Genomic DNA, 15,000 nt, shown 5'->3' with positions numbered 1-15,000 from the left:
ACACATGTGCCACAAATATTCATAATTAAAACGTTTGCCCCTTGTAATTGGAAATCCTTTCCCGAGCCAAAGTTAATGGAAAAACCCACCATTTGTCCGTCCCCGGGACATCTTTAAAACCTACACGCGTGTCTCCTTCACATTTAGGGGCCCCTTCCTCTCTCGATTCCAAAGAACCAGGCAAAGTTTAATTTCTTCAGCACTTTTCAGAGGGAAAGCCCGGGTGACACCAACAAACTCACACACGTGTGCTCAACTCCCTCCCCCTCAAGATGAAAAGCGTGGACGCAGCTCGAGAAAAATCGCTTCGGGGCGTTCAATTTCATTAAAATGAGCCACTCCCAGCAGAAAAACCGTTTGGTGGTGGACCCTCTTGTTTTTGAAACCCCCGGACCCCGGTTATTGGAATCGAGCATTATTTTCAGCGGCGCTCTGCTCGGGAGGATTTGCAGGGGAGGGGAAAAATCGTGGTGGAATTTCAGGAAAATAGAGGGGGGGAGGAGGGAAATTATGGCTCCCCAAACGACACCACATGAACACAAGTGCGCACCCTGGCGGTTCTTATCCGGAGGAATCTTGGCCACGGAAAGTCAAATGTTTATTTTCAATTATCTGCAAAGAAATGTAATTTTTCAAAGACTACCTAGCCAAGTCTTCCAGACAACTCAAGACTTCAAGATTACCCATTTCTCCAAAACTGATAGTGCTTTTTAAACTACTCAACTTTAAGACTACTCAAATTTCACTGACAAACAAATTTTAAAAAAATCCGGAATTCCTAAAAACTCAAATTCTCAGATTTAAAAAATCCCAAATTTTCAGTTTCCCAAATACCTTGAACCCTCTTTTTTTATTCCTAGATTCCCAAATTCCCTATTCCTTATCTCTCAAATTTTAATTCCCAAATTACAAAAATTCCACATTTTAAAAATCACAATCTCCCAAATTCCACATAATCCCAACGTTCTTAAATCTTACATTCTCAAATTTCCAGACTGTCCAAATCCCAAATTCCCTTATTCTCAAATTCCCTAATTCATGAATTCTAAAATACCAAATTTCTGGATTCCAACGATTCTTAGTTCCCAAATTTCCGGATTTCTAGATTCCCAAAATCCCCTTAATTGTCTAAGTTTTTTATTCCCAAATTCCCAGATTTTGAAATTCCAAAAATCCCACATTACCAAAATCACAAACTCTAAACTTCCCAAAATCCCAGATATTAAAAATTCCAAATTCCCATTCCCGATTGCACAAATTTTGAATTTTCAAAACTCTAAATTCCCAAAAATTTCAAATCATACATTTATAAATTCCTGGATTCCGAAGATTCATAATTCCTAAGATCCCAAGTTCATAAAATCTCTAATTCAAAGCATCTCAAATTTCCAGATTCTCTTAGCTCCCAAATTTCCGGGTTTCCAGATTTCCAAAATCCCAAATTTCTTAAATCCTAAATTTCATTTCTCACAAATGCATAGATCATTGTTTCCCAAAGTTGATACTGGGCCCCAAAAGTGGGGCCTGACTCAGCCCCTCTGGGCCCTACCGTTGTTGTATGGATGGTGGGGCTTGGACCAAAAAAGTTTGGGAATAAGTGGCCTAGATGCTCGATTCCAAAAATTTCAGATTCCCAAAATCACAATTTCAGATTCCAAAAATCACAAAATTCCCAAATCCTAAATTTCCAATTTTTTTTAATCCTAGATTATCAAATTACTAGATTCCAATATTTCTAAATTCCCACATTCTAAAAAAATCTTAAATCCCAAATTTCCTAATTCCCTAAATCCTGAAATCCCGAAATTCCATATTCTCAGATATTCATATCCCAAACAAGTTCCCAGATTCTCAGGATCCCAAATCTTCAATATTCCCAAAATCACAAATTCCTGGATTCCCAGAAAATCCTGTTTTCAAAATCCCAGATTCTCAAAATCACTAATTCCCAAAAACCAAAATTAACAGAATCTCTGTTTTCTAAATTTTCGGATTCCTAGATCCTCCTGAATTTTCAAAATTCCCAATTCCTTACTTTCAAAATTTCATTTTTCCCATATTCCCAGATTCTCAAATTCCAAAAATCCTTAATTGAAGATTCACAATATCACAAACTCAAAAATTCCTTTATCCTAAATTCCCAAGTTCTCATATTTTAAAGATTTCAGATTCCCCAAATCCCAAACTGACACCCCCAAATTTCAAGATTTCCAGATTCACAGATTCCTTAGTTCCCAAATTTAATCAATTTTCTCAAATTCCCAGGTTCTCAAATTCCAAAAATCTCAGATTCTTAAAATCACAAACTCAAAAATTCCCAACATTCCCAAATTTCTTAAATCCTAAATTCACAGAATTCCCAGATTTTCAAAATCTTAAATTTTCAAAACCCCAAATTTCCAAATTCCCAGTTTCCGATTACACCAATTTAAAATTCCGAAAAAAAACGCAAATTCAAAAAAAATAATGCTGAATTCTCAAATACAAAGTCATGTTTCCAGATTTTCAGATTTTCAAAATCACAAATTTCCAACAACCTCAATTGCCAGATTCTTTGTTTCCTAAATTTTCGGATTCCTAGATCCCCCTAAGCTTTCAAAATTCCCAAATTCTCAATTCCTTAATTTCCAAATTTCATTTTTCCCATATTTCCAGATTCTCAAATTCCAAAAATCCTAAATTGAAGATTCGCAACATCACAAACTACAAAAATTCTTTTATCCTGAATTCTCAAGTTCTCATATTCAAAAGATTCCATATTCCCAAAATTCCAAACTTACACCCACAAATTTCAAGATTTCCAGATTCCAAGATTTCTTAATTCAAAATTTAATTAATCTTCTCATATTTCTTATAAAATCCTTCAAATTCCAATAATCTCAGATTCTCAAAATCACAAACACAAAATTTCCCAAAATTCCCAAATTCATTCAATCCTAAATTCAGGAAATTCCCACATTTTCAATATCACAAATTTTCAAAATCTCAAATTTTCAAAAATCAAAATTTCCTTGTTCCCAAATTTCCAAATTTCCAGATTCCGATTGCATAAATTTTAAATTCCGAAAAAAACCGTAAATTCCCAAAATTCTTAAATCCTAAACTCTCAGATTCAAATGAATCCAAATTTCCTAAAATTCAAAATTCCCAGACTTCCACAATCCAGAAATCTCAAAATCTCATATTCTCAGATTCACTTATTGAGGTTTTGCAGCGCGACTGTGTTACATATGTAGGTGGCACCAAAATGAGGTTACTTGCCAAAAATCGTGTTCCTTTCTGCTGGATTGAAGAACAAAATCATTTATTTCTCATGATTCTCTGCATCAATCTTAATGAAACTGGACGCTAAAGACAAGAGAAAAATTTTGCTTTGAAATAATGAACATCAATTTTTGGGCGCGCAAACATTTGTGAACTTTTTCTTCAAAAAACATGTTTTGGAACACGAAAAAATGAGTTTCCCCGTATATATCATTGAAATAAACAGTTAAATAGTTGGTAACAGATGTGTTTACGCAACAATTTTAATTAATTTTTGACAGACTTTCTTGCCAAATAGTCCAAATAACTATCTTTTTCTAAATTTCCAGTTTTCTCATAGAAAATTCAAACAAATATTGGAAAGTTGTACACCAAATTGTTGGAAATATTTTTTCTCATCTGAATCCGGCATAAGTTCTGTAAAAATGTTGTTTATGAAGGAAAAAACACATTTTTTCAAAAAACCATAGGTTTACGCTATTTGTTCATAGGTGGCGACATGTGTCTTTTAGCTTTGCTGCAAATTCTCTATAAATTAACGCAATAAAAAAATGAAAAAAAATTGCAAAAAATAATATTGTTTAAAATGATAGAGCATCAAAAGTTAACAAGTATCAGCTCGAATTTTTGCTCAAAAGTTGTTTTGAACGCTGGAATTTAACAAAACAGAATTCGCTTGCATAACCTCAAAAGGCGGAAATTTCAATCGACATTCTTCGTTCTGTTCTGCTACTCAACACTAGGTGTCGCATGTCGTTTGGCTCTTGAACGGCAATTAAGCTATTTATTTCTTAAATGAAAATGAAATAATTTGCTATTAATGTCGATGTTATGATGAAATAAAACAGTTTCAAATTTCAAACCAATTCTCTCGCTGTAGGTTATAATGAAAACATCACCCCAAGTTTCATCGCCCTCTAGTGGGGGGTAATTTTGACGTTTGATTGCCTATTGAAAACAATTGAGTGATTCGACCAACCCTCTGGCACCACTGTTAATGGCTAGAACGTTTGACAGTCACCAAAACCTCGAAGAGCCCACGCAGTAGTATTAGTGAAGAGCCCACGTTGTTTATCGTGGGCTCTTCACTAATACTACTGCGTGGGCTCTGTGAGTGTAGCAGTATTGGTGTTGTCTGTTTGTTTACACCAAATCTTCAAGAAACATCACTTTTTGTGTGTGCAAATCTGTTACGAAAAAAGATGAAAACTGTTGCTGTCGATTGACCGGTGAGATTTGCTGGGTAGTACTGGACCGGGGACTGGCCAAGCCCCGCTGTTGATCCTTCTGCACAACTCGCTGCAATCTCCGGCAGGGAGTAACCGACCAAGTGCAGAAACATCCGTGATTCCGGTGATTGTGGCGGAGCTGCACTGAGCAAAAATCCCACGGTTTATCGAAGTGTTCTACACATGATCTGACCCTGCTGTACAGAGCACTCAAATATCAATCGCAAAACACTTGAATTTTGGGCACCAAAATATACTGTCAATTCAATAGCAAAACACTTGAATTTGACGTGTTGCGTCACATGAAATACAATATTATATTTATTGGTTTTAAATAGCTTTTCTTTCTATAATCAATGCATGTTTGCATGTAAAAGAAATGGATTTCGATTTTTTTTTAAATAAAGAAGATGTTGCGCAATTAAATTTTTTGGCTGCTTTTATTTTCTAACTTCAAGAACAACTTGGTGTGTAAAAATTTTGTAATTTTTTTCATCCGGTTGTCCCGACACCACCACTGCTTCCTGGGAGGTTCCTCAGCGTCGGCGAGTGAAGCACCGGTGCCGGCGGAGATGGAGGCCACTGGAGAATCTTCTTGTTGATGCGGAATTCTCTTTGGTGGAACCGCGGTGGTTCCATCGACTCAAACTGTGCCTTGACCATCCGAATGACGCATAGCTTGGCCCCTGCATCCGAATCTTGCTTCTCACTGGAACCGCTTCCTGGTACGGCATCTGCAGCTCTTTTGCATCCTTCCTGTGAATCATACAAAATAAATCCAAAAATCAAAACAAAACCCCACAACAAAAATTCTCTCTCCACTCACCAAATAGTTCGGAAAGGAACTTTATCACAAAAGTTGGCTTCTATCCGGGAATCCGGGAGACCAAGCCCTTCCGCTGGCCATACGGAGCCCGAGCCCGAGGACGCAGTCTTGTGGCGATGCTCATCTTTACGGTCACAATCCGGGCAGGCAATTTACTGGACTGGAACATGGCGGCAGCGAACTCACGCGGTCTGCGAAAAACGAACACACCGGACGGCCAAAACTTTCAAATGAGGAAACAAAGCAAAGTCTCATGAAGCTGTCGCGAACCTGCATTTCAAATCAAAACAAGATCAATTTCAAGTGTTTTCCTCATCACTTTGAATTGTTCAACACAGTGGGGCAAATTCATGAGCAAAACACTTGTAATTTTTGAGCCACCCGAATGAAAATAAGGTGTCAAAAATACCAAAAAGTCAATCGCCAAAACACTTGAATTTAATAATGGATTGGATTGAAATTGATACACAAACAAATTAGATCTAAGATGCGGCTTAATTGAATCATTCAAGTGTTTGGGCACTTGGAAAAAAAGGGTGGCGTATTTTCAGTGTGGTCTTTCCGAACATCCTTGATAATCTTCTCCGAGGACTGGCCCACTCCCGCTGTCGACTCCCACAGGGAATCGAAGGAATCGCGTGCTTGTGTAGAATCCGACATTTTGTGGACTCACAAGAAGTTCATCGTGAAGTGGTCCGAATAAATCTGCACTTTGAACTTGCAAAACCGTTTTAATCGCTACTTCGCGGGGCATTTATCCATAGTCTCTGGCGGGAAGGGTCCTTCGGGAACTTGTGCTTGGAAATCCGTCCCGTGTCGTTATTTTAACAAGGAAATCATTTCAACATTATGAAATTATACCTTTGTTTACCACGCGGTTTGTTTATTTTCAAATTTTGACAGCAAATGCGTTCTTCATCTTCTTTGCTGTCTTCATGTTCGCGTCGAACATTTAGGTTTCATAAACATGGCCGTCGTGACAGAGGGCTGGATTCGACAGAAACGTGCACGCATCCTGGTGGCGAGTAGAAGCACTACGCGACGTTGTTCAGAATGACAGCGCGCTTGGAAAAATTAAAATGTTTAGCAGTTTTTTTATTTTTATTTCTTCAAATATATTTAAACATCGATGAAAGTCATTGCAAAGTGTGGCAATCGCATAAACGAATAGAATGATGTATAAATCATAAGGACTGAGTTAATTTTTCATGCTTTTTTCCTCAAATTTACCAAACAGCTCTTATTAAAAATTGATTTAAATAAGATTTAATTCATTGATAATGCTCCTTATGTGTGTATTATTGATAGAACAAACAATTAGAGTCATATTATAGCATAATTACAATAATTTTGTTAAAAAATGATCAGTTTTTCAAATTTTCCAAAAAAAAATAAAAAAATCACCAAAAAGCATTTTTAAGATTAATATTTTGGTCAGTCAGGAAGAAAAGTAGTGTTTAAACACTTTTACATTACACTTTATCATCACTTTCAACTTTCGCAACACTTAACTAAAAATGTATGAAGGCTGTCATTCCGAATACCGCTGGAACAACAACGAACCTAGCGGAAACAATGTCGTCGAATTCTTCAATGTTATCGAATTTGCAAACATGATTTCGCATCCATGATTTCTGTTTCTTTTTGCATAGATTTGTAGAGTTTTGTAGCGTTTAACGTTTTGCCTTCCACACTGCCTGGGGTGAAGCTATAATTCTGCTCTTAAAATGAACTTTTCATAGAAATCTCGTAGACCTACCTTCATGTATACCTAATCGACTCAGTATCGTAAACTTAACAAAGGATTGCGTATATGTGTGTCTGTCACTCGCTTTTCACAGTACCGGCTGAACCAATTTTGGTCTTACAGGTCGCACTCGACTCTGTTTGGAGTCCTATAAATCGCTATTGAATTTCATTAAATTTCGATAAGAAGCTCAAAAGTTATGTGTAAAAATGTGTTTTCGCATAAATCCGGATGTCCGACATTGAAGATCTGGCAACCCTGTCTCATGTTATGACCACTTTTAAAAAGTGTTTATGTACTTTTTCAAAGCTAGATCTCACTTTTCTGTATGAAAACTATGTCCGAATTCTACATCCAGCGCAGCGTTCGTAAGGCAATCAAAAACCTTCTCAGTCATTTTAAAAGTTTGCAGATTTGTGAAGACCTAATTGTAAGTAGTGAGGAAGGCACCGACCTCATAGATAAATTAAGTTTTTTTTTTTTTGTAAATTCCAGTTAGATTCTTTCAGTGCTTTAACCATCAACCTCCCTCTCAAACAAAACTCTAAAAGAAAATGCCTTCCCCCTCTCCCCTTGGATATTTCACAAACTGCCAGCTCGACATTAATTTGTTTGGAATACGCTCGTGAATGTCGCGCGCCCGTCCTGGGACCTGACCGTTGTCGTCGTAGTTGATCCTTTTACATGCATGGTTCGCGTCCTCCCCCGCGCTCGGTCCCCCTTCAGGAACGCCGGGATTATCGCGCCCAAGTGCCTCTTGGCGGTTTGTTGTCGTTGCTCCGCTTCGCCATGTGCTCGTGCAGCGATTTCCGTGAGAGCGGGGGTTGAATATCGGTATCGAGTGCTTAACTAGCATGAAATTGTAATTACAAAATTATTAAGTCAAGTGAAATTTCACCCTCGCAGCAGTGTGATTGCGTGAGTGTGTGGGCCATAACTTCGATGGGGTTATGGGAGGATTTCCTGGACGGAAGTCAGAAGGGATTCGAAGGATGACTGTGCACGTTTTAGGGACTGGTTTCGCCAGCGAGAGAGAGAGTATGTGGAGAGCTGAATGAAATTGACAGCCAGAATCTCGCTGGTGGTTGGCCCTGGAGGCAGTAGCGGCCTCGGGGGTCAAACTGTGTTTTCATTTGCATTTACATGGTTATTAAGCTTCATTTTATGTGAGCAAGGGTGAAACTTTAAGAGAACTGTGTAAACGGGTAGATATGAGTGGAAGTTTTACAGAATATATTCGTTGAACTTTCGGAGAACTCTTTATCTAATTATCTAATCACAATTCATTTTGTCAAGACCATGACAAAATTTACTTGATTTATTTAGAACAAATAAATGCTGACAATTTGGTTATCTTTGATTTGTAATCCAAACATCAAATTTCTCAATAATGTAGACCAATCTTCTAAAGTAATGTTTTAACATAAAGTTTATTAGTTCCCCCTCTCATTTTTAACGTTTGCAAAGAAGAACCTTTCTTCCCCACGAGAAAACCTCGCCAGCGCTCGCACCCCCTTTTTCCGGACAGAAAACAACAAAAGGGCGGGAAATGCCCTCGAGGGGACGGGTCGCCAACGAACCACTTTTCGCGTTGTCTCTGAGCCGAACTCCATCGTCTGAGTTTGAGACTGAGTCTGTCTGTCGGTGTCTAGGAACGCTTCCGACTAACCGCCCGGGGGGCTAGAAAAGCTGTTCCTTTTTGTCTGGGAAGATGTCTTCTTCTGAATTGCGCCGAATTTGCATCCAGGTTGTTAATTAGGTTTCATGGGTTTTGCGAAAAGAAAATTAGACAAATCTTTGTTTCTTTAATTCATGTGAAAATCGTGGCGGAATTCTTCAAAATTTTACATTTTAAGAAATGAGATTGTTTTTTCCCAAAACAGAACTCCATCCAAACCGCGCTCTTTCCTCGCCGCTGTTTCGTTTTAATTGAAGCCAACTGCCAAGAAGGTTAAAACCCGTTCACAAAAGTGAAAATGACGCAGGTTAAGCGAAGCGTCAGAAATTAGCATATTCACTTCTCCCGGGTGGTTCCTTTCCCGTGAACCCTTCCGCTGACAGCATCCTGCTGCGCTCTGGCTAACCCTTAACAAAACTTTGAGAAAATGTTTTAACTAGTTTAATTAACTCAAAGATTTTAATGTTCATTTACAATCAATGCACGCCATAATATTAAATTTTCTTTTTATAAAGAAGAAATTTTTAGTGCAAATACACTTTCACAAGAACCATTTTTTTAATTCAAACATTCAAACAGTGTCAATCAAAACTTATTCAACGAAGCAAGTTTGAATAATATGGGTATCAAACTACTTGTCTGATACTGGACATGAAAATTAAAGACTTGACAAACTTGATAACAATTAAGATTATTTAGATTATTCCCAATTTAATTTTTGATTGTCACCTAACTATTTTCTTTGTCATACTGGTCATGTGTATTACATATCCACTAGAGAGTGTAACAAAAATGACTTTTTTTTAAAATACTGAAAAAATACTCAATTTTTTTTCACAAAATGGATATTCAATGATTCGAATTGTTTAATTCATTTCGAATGTAATAACAACATTTTTCAAAAATACTTTAAAAATAATCACAAAACTAAGTATTTCAAAAAAACACAAAGTTTCAGGGTTTTTTTTTTTTCAATATGGTTATCAAATGCTTTGGATTTTTTCATACGTTTCGAATATAGTATTTTTTTTAAATTACTCAAAATTTTCCCAAAACTACATATTTTCGAAAAAAAAAACATTCAAAATTTCAGTTATTTACAATATGGATATCAAACGATCTGGATTTTTTTAACATTTCGAAAGTTTTTGCAATTTTTTTTTTGAAAATACTCAATTTTTTTACAAAACTACGTATTTTCTAAAATAAACTCAAAATTACAAAGTTTCAAAATTTATAACATTTGAAATATTTGAAAAAAATCCGATCAATGAACTAAAATTTTGAGTGTTTTTTTTTAATACGTTGTTTTGTGAAAATTTTCAGTATTTTTAGAAAAGGTATTACCTGCGAAATGTATTAAAAAATTTCCGATCATTTGATACCCATATTGTGAAAAACTGAAGTTTTGAGTATTTTTTCGAAAATACGTAATTTTGGGAAAATTTAGAGTTTTTTTTTTATTTTGTTGTTACATTCGAAATGTATGGAAATGTCCAGATTATTTGATACACATACTGCCAAAAACTAAAATTTTGTGTATTTTTTTCGAAAATACGTAGTTTTGTGAAAATGTTGATTATTTTTAAAAAACAATTTTGTTATCACATTCGAAATATATGAAAAAATCCCAATCATTTGATATCAATGTTGCAAAAAACTGAAATTTTTAGTATTTTTTTGAAAATGCGTATTTTTGTGATTTTTCAGTATTTTCAAAAAAAAACTCTCTGTTTATGGTTTGAATTCCATTTAAAATTTTAAAGCAAAGTACCAGCTCCTGTTACCTCCAATCAAGCTCATATTTGAGATTTGGGCACAGTATGCTCACCAGAACAAACCCGGCTGAAAGTTATTTTTGCTACAACCTAATATCCACCGGTTTTTTTTATGCTCTGAATAGATTTTCACTACACTTAGTATTGTTATGATGTATTTCACAATTAAAATTAGTAGAAGACGATTTAAGTTAGTTATTATGCCATGCGCTAAGCAAACTGTCAAACTTTGTGAGCGTTCGAAACACCGAGTTGTTTTTCGTGTGCCACGATATCTAGAGATGGAATGGACCAAATTTTCTGAAATTTGGGGCGAAGACTCTTAAGACATATTGAGATTTTGCAGCGCGACTGTGTTTCAAATGTAGGTGGCGCCAAAATGAGGTTACTTGCCAAAAATCGTTTTTCTTTCTGCTGGATTGAAGAAAAATTCGCTTATTTCTCATGATTCCCTGCATCAATCTTAATGAAACTGGTTGCAAAAGACGAGAAAAAAATTTTGCTTTAGAATAACGAACATCAATTTCTGGGCGCGCAAAAATTTGTGAACATTTTCTTTAAAAAACATGTTTCAGAGCACGAACAATTTAGTTTCCCCAGATATATCAATGAAATAAACAGTGATCTAGTTGATAACAGATGTGTTAACGAATATTCAACCATTTTTATTGATTTTTGACAGACTTTGTTGCCAAAAAGTTCGAATGACTGTCTTTTACTAAATTTACAATTTTCTCATAAAAAAAATCAAACGAATATTGTAAAGTTGACACCAAATTGTCGGAAATATTTTTTCTCATCCGAATTCGGCATAAGTTTAATAAAAATGTTGATTTTGAAGGTTTTTTGAACATTTTTTCGAAAAATCATAGGTTTACGCTATTTGTTCATAGGTGGCGACAAGTGTCTTTTAGCTTTGCTGCAAATTCTCTATCCCATGTGCATGATGAAGTCCGATTTAGATTTTTTTTATTACAAAAATCTTAATCTGACGATTATTTATATAAAAGCACACAGGACAGGAATGGTTTAACGAGTCTTCACCAAAATTTTGAGCCGGTTTGGCCAAAGCAGTGTTGAGATATCGTGGCACTCGTTTTTTGAAACTACTAAATTCAAATAGCTATATCTATAACAGTCGAAAATGTATATTTTAATGCCCTGAAAACTGATTGAAAAAAGTTCAAGTGTGTGCTCATACCAACCCTTGACATTTTTGTCAAATTACATGTATGTAACCCAATAAACAAATTCTTTGAAACTAGGGAAAATCAGAACTACAGTCTGAAATGATAAAAATTTGGCCCAAACAGCTGTCTAAATTCGTTACTTTTGTCTCAATTTGCTCCAGATGCCAGTGTTTGATGAAAAGTTTTTAACTACACCCAAACGGCGGTCGCATGATTTTGATGCATGGCGGCATGAAAGTATATCAGAATCTGCATGAAAACTGTCCTCATGCATTTTTTGCGATATAGGAGTATGACATTTTTGCCCGTTACCGACAATTATCGACATTACCGACGGCTTTTTGGTTGTATTTCACAAAAAAAAAACCCTTATCAGAACGAGGATTGAACCACCAACTTCTTGGTTATTGATCCGACACGCTACCACCGTGCCATGGACGCTTGATGAAAAGTATGTGAAAGAGCACCAACATATGCTTCTTTTTGGAGTGTTGCTCGGGGACGGGCCAGCGTTATATGTGTTGGTGAGAACTGCAGATCGCTGAAATGTTTACACGCGGGCAAAAATGATCTAGGGGCTTGCTGCAAAAAATGTTATAAAATATGACATTTTCTGCAGCAAATCGACTGTTGCAGATTTTGAGATATATTTTTCCTTTGGGTGTATGAGTTTAAAACTGCGTTATTAAAATATCAAGTCTTTTTGAAAATAAACAAAATTAAATAGAAAATATGTTTAGCGCTCGGCATTTTGCGGATCTGTAAACTATAATTTTAACAATTTTCCCTTATAAGCCAGAATTAATCCTGATGTATGCCGAATACGACATTTAATGCTTTAAAATTTTTATCTTTCGCTCTCACTAGATTTTGGTCAAATTTTCCATTTGGCATTTGAATTGCAATTGCATTGAAAAACCTTCTGCTACCAACTGGTTATTGAAAAGGAAATAGTGGCAAGGAACACCAAATTTCTATGAATCAGTTATTTACACAAGGTGTAAAACTATAATTTTGGTAAATAAAATGAATTGAATTGAAAAAATATCGATTTTTAAGTTTTAAACTGTTTATCCATTTCCTCAACCAAATCTGGATTTCCAGACCGGGACAAAACATTAAAAATAATCCAGGACTTTGGATAATCCCAGTTTGTTTTTTTAATGTACAGGGATTTAATCCAACTTTACAAAAAAAACTCAAAAATATTTATGCTACATCTGGCATAAACTCTAAACTCGGATGTAAATTTATAGATTTTTTAGACAATCTAATCTTTTATCATAAAAACGTAAATGATGTGGAAATTCATGCAAAAGTTGTTTCTATTTTACACTTTCAATTTAAAAAAAAAAAAAACACAAATTAAAAACTTTGTTTGTTCACCCCATATTGCATTTTGGATCATTCTCTCTATTTTAGTCCCTGATCACAAATCCAAGATCTGTTTTTTTTTTTATATTTGGTGACGGTAAGGTGGTACGACCCCTTTAGTGTTTCTGGATATTGACCAAGACACATTTTCAATAATTTGTACTTTTGACTTTTGTGTAAAATTTGACGGACAATTTAATGGTCGTTAGATTCGTGATCAAAGTACCGAAAAAATGATTTTTATTTCAAGCTGTTAAAAGCAAGCTCTTAGAGCAACTAAAAAAGTATGAATTTAAGAGGTTTGCGTGAATTCTTAACGAGTTATCATAATTTTATGAAAAAAGCTGCAAGGGATTTTTTTTAGATAAATATAAAAATAACAAGATTCAAAACAATAAAATTGAAATATAAATAACTATATGCTGAAGGATTGAACAACTAAAGGTTAACACTCTCATTTATTCACTCTCAAAACTTAAACTTTCGAAACACGAACCGAGAACAGCGAACAAGCACACAGCACAAGTCACTATAAATAGTTTAGAATAAGGGAGGAAGGGGGTGGTAATGCTTGTGAGGACGCTAGTTTTATGGGGGCACACAATTTTAACAACTCTATTCGAACGCAACGCCGTGGAAAATGAATAGAGTCGTAATTTTTACCGGCGTTTTCACTTTTTCGGTGTCATCTGGGATTAGAGTGTGTTAATCGAAAGGATTCCATTTTTTGCGGGGGAAACGGAAATGAGAAAATAATCGATTTTAAAACTAAATTGGAAGCCCTTTTTTAAATAGCTGTGCGAAATTTATCAAAAAAAAAATAACTTCTCATGAAATATCATCATCTGCATCATTTGTAAACGAACCAACAATTTCGCTCGCTAATGAAAAGGCAATTAAATGCTGTGCTCTCGAAAAAAAAACCGAAAAAGGCACCCCTCAAAACAGTAAAAGAACCTCCCCCATTTCAACCCCGAAAAACATCCCCACGGGTGGTCCCCCCTCATATCAACCTGGTTTGCCGGGCTGTTTCTGGTGTGTTTGTCCAATTTGGCACTACATGGGTTCTCCCCTCAGAGTTTGATAGGTCATCAGCCAACCCCGAAACAGTTCAGGGGTTTTCTCCTCCCTGTAGGCTCTAATGATTCACAAATTTGCATTAGATTAATTGATTTTTTGTTCTCCCTCTTTTTTTCTCTTTTCTTTCATTTTGTGGCACATTTGTTCACAGGAAATGAACGTGACTGGATTTGTAGGCGCTTAGGCAACTTGTAGACGGATTTGTTTATTGTTTCTGCTGAGCAGGATTATTTCAACTGCCGGAACGAACTGATTGCAGTTGAAAGTAATTTAAATCGCTGCTGGGTTAAGCTTGAATATCTTTAAAATGAATATCTTTAAAATTTCAAAATTTAATTTAACAGCTTTTTATGCTTTAAAAAAAGATATAAATTTTCAGATGATTACATTTATTTGGCTTTACAATATTATTATTAAAAATCATTTTATATCCTTAATGTTCGTAAGATTTTTTGAAGTTTTACCAAAAAGTCCCTCTTCACACTACAAGCTGAATCGATTCCCATTCCTCGAAGAAATCTCCTCCTTCAAAAGGGCCCAGTTACATGATTTTTAACACCTGCACTTCCCCCTTGGCGTGTAACTCATCCATCGCTCGCTACATCACCCTAAACTACATTCATTATGTCAAACTCTGACATTAGCAATTCATATTTGTTTCGGCCGAAATCATAAAAACCCATTCCTGACATAATGTGCGGCACAGTTGTCAACCCTCCTCTCCCTTCCTTCCTGCCAAAGGTAGAAATGTAAGTGTCAGAAACTTGATGAATCTGTTCAACCCCTCGGTTATTTTGTTTCTTTTGTTGATTTCTGTTTTTTTTTTCTTTTTTT

General features: G+C 35.6%; 1 long non-coding RNA gene across 1 annotated transcript; it reads right to left on the bottom strand.

Annotated features, from left to right (window-relative positions):
* Nucleotides 1–4,893: 4,893 nt before the first annotated feature.
* LOC119765059 lies at nucleotides 4,894–5,708 on the bottom strand. The gene is made up of 2 exons (XR_005276476.1): nucleotides 5,320–5,708; nucleotides 4,894–5,249 (listed from the first exon to the last, which is right to left on the bottom strand). It is a non-coding gene; the product is annotated as an uncharacterized LOC119765059 (long non-coding RNA).
* Between the last annotated feature and the right edge of the window lie 9,292 nt (nucleotides 5,709–15,000).

This window comes from Culex quinquefasciatus, chromosome 1 (assembly GCF_015732765.1).
Source record: "Culex quinquefasciatus strain JHB chromosome 1, VPISU_Cqui_1.0_pri_paternal, whole genome shotgun sequence".
In the NCBI taxonomy this organism is placed as follows: Eukaryota; Metazoa; Arthropoda; class Insecta; order Diptera; family Culicidae; genus Culex; species Culex quinquefasciatus.
This window is presented reverse-complemented; position numbering and strand designations above follow the sequence as displayed.